Here is a 10,388-nt window from a genome sequence, read left to right as displayed (position 1 = left end):
CATAAGTAACATTATGGATCCAATTTAATACAACAAAATATTTCAAATTCAGAAGTTGCACTCTATCCTTAAATTATACTATTTCACAGTTCTCATTTTACAAAATAGAAAACATTTACACTGGCCTCTTGTAGAATGGGGGTGAGCTGAAGAGAAACTTGATGATCCTTAAATTATGTGAGTTTTTCCCTGAGGAGCACACACATTTTCTTCTGCTTATCATCTTGCAAGGCCATTAGAAGGAGTAATAACAGCTCCCCAACACAGGCCCCAGTCCTGCTGAGAGTTATGGACACGTTTCATTTTAAGCGTGCGAGTGATCCCATTAACTAATGGAACTACTCTCATACTTAATTGTTTAAGTCTTTGCAGGACTGAGGCCATAGTCTAATGGTTTGCTTTGCAAATGGGAGATTTTAGTGAAAGGCAAGATTTTTAAAGTTAAAATTATGGGTGTAATTCTAAACAAATCTATAAAAAAATCCGACGGGGTGAGGTCTGGTATGGAAATCTCTCCTTTAATAGAAAAAAATTGCCATTTGCACACTTAAACATCTATAAGTTGTTGCAAAGACTTGAAATCCAGCAAAATCAAAAAATGTTGTCATCCCAGAATATTTTTATTTTCAAGAAATTAATTGTACAGAACTTTAGAAAAATAGCACTTTTCTCTGAAGGCAGGAATTTTAGCCTTCACAATACAGATTTTAACTATCTTAAAAAACAGAACAAAAATCTAAAATCAAAAGGTGTGATAATATTTAGGCAGTTTTTAAAGTAATTTAAAAGACACAAATAAACATGTCTCCTTCCTCTAGTTTGCTTGCATACTCAGTTTCAATTTGTTTTTGGTTCTTTTTGGCAGGGGTTTTTAAACCAGACCCTCTAATCTGCATCATGCTTCTGTACTAATCTACTTGGTGTTGAAACTACAACATAGGTGGGAAAAAATCTAAAATAAATTCCAAAAATATATATGTCATTAGTTATTCAAAAAAAGATCAAAACTAATCAGCTGTCCTTGATATGTAAATGCTAATTATCATCACTAAACATTTAAAGCGAAGTAGTATATGATACCACTGAGAATAAGGACAAGTCAGGTTTTCTCTGCTGTAGTTTATAACCTTAGGTTAGCTACAGTCCAGCAAACTGAGAAATCCACGCCAGTTATTTTATCCAACACAAATGTCTGCAGTTGGTTTACAAACCATGTTACCCAGCATGCTCTAGGTCCCAAGCTGCTTATGGAGGTTGCAACGTGCGGAGCAATAATCTCTGATTAACCAAAACCATGTAGCATGGGAACAGCGAATAAGATGTATGAAGATATCTGCTTCATCAGTAGGGTACAAGCTGAACCCCTGCCCCTTCAAACTGCACTTTATGCCACCCTGCTGGGAGAAATTTGCAAGCTTTGAAGCTGCAGGGAGACATGTGCTTTCTAGATGACATCATCAGCAATGTCTGGGCAGTGACCTAGGCAGTGTGTGTTTGTAAACAGTGAGAAGGGCCCTGGGGGTGGGGCAGGCAGAACAATCACCACCTGAGCATACACTAGACAGTTATGTCAATGAAACCGCCTGCAGTTGCCCAAGAGACTGTTTCAGAGGCAACAGTATGTGTTTTTAGAGATTACAACAGTTTCTAATGCAAGAAACCATGTGATGCAGCAGAGCCAAGGGCAGCTGAAAGGGACACTGTCAACTTGAAATCTATACCAGCCCTAAGTTCCTATGCCAATTTTTGTAGTTTTACAATCCCATTTCCCTGTTTTTAAAAATATTTCCTCTCCATTGTTACAGTGTGAAAGATCCACACAAAAAGGGAGAAATTATTATGCAAATGAGACAGTGAAACTAATGCCAACCAAAAAGTAATCAAATGCAAAAGCAAAGTAAGCTAAAAAATAGGGGGGAAATGGTCTTCTAATTTCTAAGTTGTTACAAGAAACAAAAGGTTAAAACATTCAGACAGAAGTATGATTTTTAAATATGCAACATCCCCACCCAGAGAGAGTAATAATTGTGTTTAAAAAAGAGCTGCAGATCCACATAGACACTCAAGGGTACCCAACGGGGGGTTTTAAACAATATATAGGATTATTATGTTTTAATTGGAAATATTAACCCCACTGTTCGATACTTTTGTAGTTCAACCTAGTATGGGATTTAAAATAATGTTTGCCAAATAAAGTGGCAATAGGGTAAATTTTTCACTGTTCTATTTTATTGTTGCTATTTTAACAATTAATTGAAGACGGGGATAGATTGTTCAGAGGCATTTTTAATCTGGTATTTCTTCCACTTTTACACTGCAAAAATGTTAATTTTGCCCATAAAACAAGTCTTAATATCATAGAAGCAAAACATACACTGATTGCAGCACTGCCTGTATTTAGTATTGATTATCATGGTTAAGGTTGGATGTTTATCACAACCATTGACAAAAGTGAACGTCAGTGTTTTTGTTCCTATGTTAGTCTTATTCACTCCAATCAACATGCTACTGAGCAAAACTTTTCCATTATTTTGTAACCATATTTGGCCCTTTACATTAATTTGGTGTTTTGCTAACTGTACACATTTAATAATTATTATTGACACCTATGGATAAGCAGTTACTAAAATACCATGCCATGAGTTTCTTTAAACTGAAATTATGACTTTTGCATTTTTTCTGTAAGAATTAACCAGCCCTACTCATGCTGTATTGTGAAAGCGCTTCAAGGAAGCATCATATATTGAGACTTATTAAACAACTATTTTTAAATCTTTAGGCACACTTTAGAATAATTTCTACATATCCTCAAATCGAGAGATGAGAGTAACATGGCAGAATGCACTATGACAATTAAGAGTGGTTAGTATTTCTGTATTAAACCCTCGATAGGATCTTCCCCCATTGTAACAGTAACCACTGGAGTAATGGGTGGTGACCCTGCCATGTAACAGGGGTTTTAACCTCTCGTAACTCTGACCCATGTCAGGTGATAAAGTTTCAGTCTCTTACCAGCCAGCACAGCCTTATTACATGGGGTCAGACATAAATTAAACCTTGTAACAAATGGAGTAAATGAAGTATACACCACTCAATCTGTAAGGGATCCTGACCGAATTGAAGAAAGCAGTAGTAGCGGTTGTAAATTATGCCAGTATAATTATATCAATTTTAACCAATAGTCAAAGATCTACAAACCCTCGTGTAGATGTACTTGTAGTATAAAGGTGCCTTATACCAGTGAAATTATTCCCCTTCCCACATGGGAAAAGCTATAATTTTAAAGCATCTTTATACCAATAAAACTGCCTTCACAGTAGGGAGATTATACCACTTTAGACTATATTAGTATATTAGTTAAAACAGTATAATTTCCTAGCACAGATATGGCCCAGGGTTTTCTTGGAAACTAATGGTATTAAAGAGAAACTAGATAGGGTGAATCCCTCCACAACTGCTGCAAGTGAAAGGCCTTGAGGTATTTGAGATCTATAATACTTTTCTGTGGGAGCATGAAGGAAGTACAAGACAGCTTGAAAGTGTCATTCAAATATCTGAACAATACTCTGATCGATGCAAGTATATCACCTGGGAAAGGCATATTTTCAAAACCAACTCCTAGGTGAGTCATTTGACCATTACAGGCCTATGTAGTAAAGCTAAGTCATGAGAATTGGACCTGTCAACAGGTGGACTAGGGATGACTGAATTATTTTTGGTAAAACCAGTAACCAGACCAAAGAAAAGTTATGATGAAAAATGGACTGGATTTTGCAAAGGACAGTGGATATTTGTAGGGCTAACGAAAACTGTACTTCCCTCATGACAGGGTATTAGATGCACTCCAATTATTTCACTTTTTTTTATTAAAAATACATACCAAGACGTTGAAGACAGCATAAAAGAGTAAACAAGCAGCAGGAACCAGATTCGTTTGCAATAAACAGGAAATCGTGTCACAAAAGTGTCCGAACGGGTGCTGAGTAATATATGCAACAAAAACAACCAGTTCACAAATGTGTATTACTCTCAGCACAAATGCAAATACAAAAGCAAAATACATTTAATGAACATACAGTTGGAGTGCAAATTTCTGGTAACACAGAAACAGGAGTTGTTTATTGCGTAACTTAATACGTTTTATAAAGTAAGGTTCCCTAACAGATTGGTTTGTGAAATTAGAAATAAAATGAATGACAAGTGAATTTAAAAAGAATGGAGTTAAGTGCAACATATACATAGCAATCATATATAAAAAGATTAGTTAATGCCAATATTATAATTCTTAAAATGCCAAACATTTTTCATATGGCAGGTACAAAAATTATCCTAAGTGGTAACACCACACCAGTATGTCTGTGTAAGGACGGCTATCACTCAGGGAGTTTAAAATAGTTCAACAGGAAGTTCCATATGTGCTTGGGTTGGACGGTATTCTACAAACGCAGACGAGCAAATATGTGCATAGCTTATCTACTCAGCAGGATGCAAAACGTTCTCAAATTATGTGATGAAGTGTTTAATGGACTGGGATGCATTAAGGATGTAAAACATCACAGTGATAGAGGTCCCAACATGCTGCCTATAATATATACACCACATAAAGTGTCTGCAGCACCAATAGAAGATAAAAACCTGAACATAACCAGATAGTAAAATTAAATGTTATTGAGCAGATTCAGACAACATGGACCCCATTATAAAAAGACAAATTACATGACCTAGAAAGTAGAGAAAGTAATGAGGTGGCAAAATTTGCAGATGACAAAAGTTATTCAGGTTACTCAGGACCAGAGATGACTGTGAGGAACTTCAGAGAGACCTAAACAAGCTAGGTGAATGAGCAGCATGAAGCAAATGAAATTCAGTGTCAATAAATACAAAGTAATGCACATTGGAGGGAACTATTCATACACCATATAGGGTTCTAGATTAACTGTATCAACTCGAGACAGAGACCAGGGCATCACTGTAGGTAGCTAAATTACCAAAAAAAAAAAAAAATTTCAACAACAGATGTGTATTGAACTAACAAGATGCTAGTATACATAAGAATCGCGATTGTGAATAATACAAAGTACTATAATGTCTTTATTTTAAAATCAATGGTGCAGTCTCTTCTTTAATACCATGTGCAGAACTGGTCACCCCAGTTCAAAAAGGATACTGCAGAACTAAAGGGATATCAAGGAGGAGCACAAGAATTATCAAAGGCATGAGAAAAGTCCATGAAGAGATTGAAAAGACTGGGATTGTTTGCCTTAGAAAGGAAATTAGTAAGAGGGCACATGACACAAGTATATAAAATAATGAATGGCATGGAGAAGGTAGATCTGGAGTTTTTTTTCTCCCTGTCTCATAGCCCAGGATAAAGGAGACATTCAATGAAATTAAAAAGTGGGACGTTAAGAACCAATCAAAGGAAATACTTTTTCACACAACTTGTAATTAATAACTGCCACAGGAAGTTGTTTAGGCCAAGAATTAAAGACTCAAGAAAGGACTTGATAGTTATGTGGATATCAAGAATTACTGGTGTTATCATAATTAAATTACAATAAATTCTACGAGATAGCTTAAGCCAGTCTCTAGACTCTAAGCTCTTTGGGGCAGGGACTGTCATTTTCTGTATTTGTATGGTGCCTAGCTAGCATAATGGGGTCATGGTCCATGACTAGGGCTCCTAGATACTACAGCAATTACAAATATACAGTAACTATTAGGAGTCCCGGATGAGTGCTTTTCAGGAAGTGGGGAAAGAGAAATTATCCCATATCTGTCTATTGCAAGTTCTTATCCCTTCCTCCGATGCATCTGGTACCGACCACTGTCAGAGACAGGATAATGGACCGGATGAACCTTGGGTCTGGTCCAGTATGACAATTCTTCCGTTCCTATAATGATTCAAAACCTCTGAATAAGGCCAAACAGAGCTCTCTACCATGGGAACGGTTGAAGGAAGATCATGTCTAAAAGTTTGGAATGCATGACAAGGGTTATGACAAGTCCAACTAGATAGAAAATGTGCAAAACTCTGCATCTTCAACTTTCTTTTTAGAAGGTGTGCGTTTAAGAAACTTCCATTTGGGATTGAATGCACCTGTGGTACACCAAAGCTACATGTCCCAGATTTCTAAAGATCTGGACAGGGTAAACATACTGATGATGTGATTAGGGGAGAAAATAAGAACACAGTAAAAGACTACAGAGTGATCGGAAGCAAGCCAAAGGAAAAAGCCTTAACAAAATCAAAAGGAACATATGCCAAATTGGTTTGAATGAGATTAGTTATGCAGGACACACATATACTTAGTGACAAAGAATTTCAACCAGACCCAGAAAGGTAGAGAAAATTGGACAACTGCAAAGACTTCAAAATGCAGGAGCCTTTCAGTGTTTCATGGGCACATTAACATACTTAGTTTGTCACAATTAAGTACTCCACTCAGAATTCTGTTTGAGGACATTAAAGAGTGGCACTAGGATAATCAGCAAGAGAAAAAATTTGGAAATTAAGAACAGTCACAGAAGCACCAGTACTGAAATATTTTATAAGCATACTATGACAAAAATGTCGTACAATTTACCCCAATTGCAAATGGGGAAGAATGTTAAATTCCCAAACATAAAGCAGGCAATATAACATTTCTATCATTTTCACCAAGGTCACATGTCATAATCACCCTAAATGTCTCATGAGAAAAACAAAACACCCAAACAAAAAGTAGTATGGCAGTGGTTCTCAACCAGGGATCCGGGGCCTCCTAGGGTGACTCGAGCAGGTTTCAGGGGGGCCTCCAAGCAGGACCAGCATGAGACTCGCTGGGGCCCAGGGCAGAAAGCTGAAGCCCCACTGGATGGGGCTGAAGCCCAGATCCCTGAGCCCTGCCACCCAGGGCTGAAGCTGAAGCCTGACCAATGTAGCTTCATGGGGCCCGAGGCAACTGCCCTGCTTGCTACCCCCCGGGGGGGGGGAGGGGGCAGAAAGAAAAGGTTGAGAACCTCTGATCTAGAACACTACTGACAGAGCTCCTGTTCTACCAGTTGTAAGAAACACTAATAAGTAAAACACCAGGAGCAACAAAGAGAAGCTCCAGGTATCAGATCAATCTCAGCAATCAAAGAGGCCACTGCAGAAGAGGCCACTGCAGGCCACTGCAATCAAAGAGGCCACTGTTTTAAAAACAAGAAATGCCTGTGTGATCAGAAAGCCACTGATGTTCAAAGATAACAAACACTGACAGATGTCCAGTAAAAGGCAGAATAATCCTGTCATCTTGCAGGAGTTCAGGTATTCTTGCCTGGCCTTCATCCTACCCACCTGCATTTGTGTATTGTATTAATAAAATGAGTTATTTTTAGCTGGTTTTATTGTATTTACATTTGATTTTCAGAAAGGAGGGAAGATGCAACAGAAGTTGCTGGAGTCAGTAGATGCTGCTCCTTGTCATGATTGGGGCCAAAAAATAAAGGTAAACAAGCAAATGTTTCACACATTTATTACACCTAGCATGTTTTGAAACAGTCCCCTGCGAACAGGAACTGCCCTTCTGGAGCAAGATTAAGCTGAACAGAAGAAAAATATAGAACAATTCACTTAAGTTTGATTTTTAGAGGTGCTTCACTTTCTAATAAGTTGTCATTTAATTAACCTTCCTCAATGCAGTTTCCCAATAACATACATATATGTTAGAAGAAAAGTGCCCATTTTGCTAAGCACAACAATCTGAGTTCACATAACGAAAAATCCTCCTCACTGTGTGTTATCTGTGGAAAATGAAGGTGGAGTGGAAACCTTAATTTAAAAAGACATTTCTAAGAGTGGAGTACAATAGCAGAAAAGATAGCTGCAATGTATACAAGCTTCTTAGTTATGTTTGTACATGTGTGGTTTGGTATGGGCTTGTTGGTTAATGGCAAAAGATATCTGCAAATCCTGAGCTGAAATCTTGCTACTAAAAAACTTTTTCAAGTTTTCCATTTGAGAATACAGTGTCACAATTATAGCAACCAGGATAATTAAGCTGGGTAAAACAGAAACTAACATTTTCTGACTCAAGAAATAAAATTTTGAAGCAGCAAAAATGAGGGTTGAAGTGCTAGCTACAGAACCTAAAATACTGTTTTTCCTGTTCCAAGTGCAGAAACTCAAAATCGAAATAAGGCAGTGTTCTCTACTAGCATTTGTAAATACAAACATTTCTGCAACACTCTTCTCACCATCAGAACACTTTCTGGAAGAAGATGGCAGTAAGCAACACAAAATCTATACTAACGATTCACCACAAAAGGAAATCAGTACAGTTCATGAAGCACAGGTGATTTTTCATGCTAATACATACTACCAAGATGGTGGAGTGCTGCATTTTATACTAGCTGAATCTTCCAAGTGGTCTTCTAACATAACCCAAGGTAGAGCACATTGTAGTAATGCTCTCAAATGGCTCGATGGCTGTGTAGTTCCCCCATAATGCTGACTAGATCTCTTGGTGGCAGTTGTGTTAGGATTTTGAAAGCTTGTTGTTGTTCAACATTTAAATGCTCTTCTTTGGAAAAAGATTTTCTTTCCCCACAGTCAGACACGGGCAAGATTTTACAGATTTATCCAACATAACAAACTTTGTCAAAGCAGACCAAATTCATCCTTGGTGTAAATGCAATAAAGGAAAGTGACCAGTGAGAAGTATGACCCACCCAATGCATTTATTTTGTCTCAAGCTATAACCACAAATCAAACCATTCTATGACCTGTGTCCTGAATATCTAAAAGATCACCTAAAGCTCTAGGATAAAGACTACAGTGAACAACTGTGCTCTTCTGGCACAGTGGGACTTTCAACAAGAAGTGTAAAGCTTATCTGTGTGGGACCAGAACTTTCTCCTAAGGTAGGGACTGAGACTGTGCAATGAACTCCCCTTGAACTCAGGACCACCATCACAAACTTCACCACTTTCCATCTAAATGCAAGGTGCATTTCTTTGACCTTGCTGTCTTTAACACTCACATAGCAACAGTACATTTATACTGAGAAAAGATCAAGACACTCTGCTGTGCACGCTTCTCCCTCTAGGGAGAAGATGAGAAAAACAAACGATGTAACAGATTCTAGTTACATTGCTTACTGTACTACTGGAAGGCTCTCAGAAACTACAGTGATGAACATGGTATACAAACACATATGGCATAAAACAGAACATTATAATTTCCCCAGAAGAATGCTTCTCATGATTTATTGGGGGCAGCTTTGCTCATTTTGGAAAAAAAACATCATTTGAAGAACAAGCAGTATGGAGAGATAATAAGCCAAGTCCCCCTAATCACATCACTACCGAAGCCACACTGGAACCTCAGGAAGGCTGACAGGAACAACTACACAGAACAAGTGGTTCACCGAATACCTGCAAATGTAGCCAACTACAACAGGTTCACTTCCTTAAAGTGGCTGCAAAAAGGAATATCTCCCATGGCTACAGGAAAACCTACACTCCCTGCTGGTTGGCAGACAGTGAGGCACTCCTAAAGGAGTACAGGACAATGGGTAACCCCACCACTACAACCATTCTCCTGAAATCACTTAATTCCACAAGATGAGACAGATGGGCAAAAGCCTCACAGAGCCTAGATTTTACCCACTCAAAAAGGAAAATCTGGAGGCTTCTCTGTAAACTTGGTGGTCCTAATCCTCCTCAAAGCAGAGTGCCACATATCACAGCCGATGCCACCGCCACCCAGAATTCCACAGCTCAAATAAATCATCACAAAAGTGAAGAAAGAGCTTCATCGCTCCCTGCCCAAAAACACTGAATCCATCAAAGCCATTAACTAGAAAAGAAGTGGATAAGGCCATAACTCTCAACAATCTACGCAAGACTGCAAGCCCAGACAGTATCTTCCCAGAATTTCTGAAAAGCCTAGATAAGCATAGCCATGACTGGCTGACACCCTTCTTTACCAACATGCACGGCCTTGGCCAAATGGTATGGAAGCAAGCAAAGCTCACTGCCATCCAGAAACCAGAGACAGAAGCCTGCATTCTGAAAATCTACTGGCTAATATTATTACTATGCATAACATACTCTGAAACCTTTCCAAGATATTGTAACAGCCATGTTAGTCTGTATTCACAAAAAGAAAAAGGACTACCTGTGGCACCTTAGAGACTAACCAATTTCTTTGAGCATAAGCTTTCGTGAGCTACAGCTCACTTCATCGGATGCATCCGATGAAGTGAGCTATAACTCACAAAAGCTTATGCTCAAAGAAATTGGTTAGTCTCTAAGGTGCCACAGGTAGTCCTTTTCTTTTTGCGAATATCTTGGAAAGACTCTTATTCCAGAGACTTACAACCATCTTTGAGGACTACAACCCTACAGAGTAATCCAGATTT

This window comes from Natator depressus, chromosome 14, assembly GCF_965152275.1.
Source record: "Natator depressus isolate rNatDep1 chromosome 14, rNatDep2.hap1, whole genome shotgun sequence".
NCBI classification, from domain to species: domain Eukaryota; kingdom Metazoa; phylum Chordata; order Testudines; family Cheloniidae; genus Natator; species Natator depressus.
The sequence above is the reverse complement of the archived record's forward strand: the minus strand, read 5'-3'. Positions refer to the sequence as shown.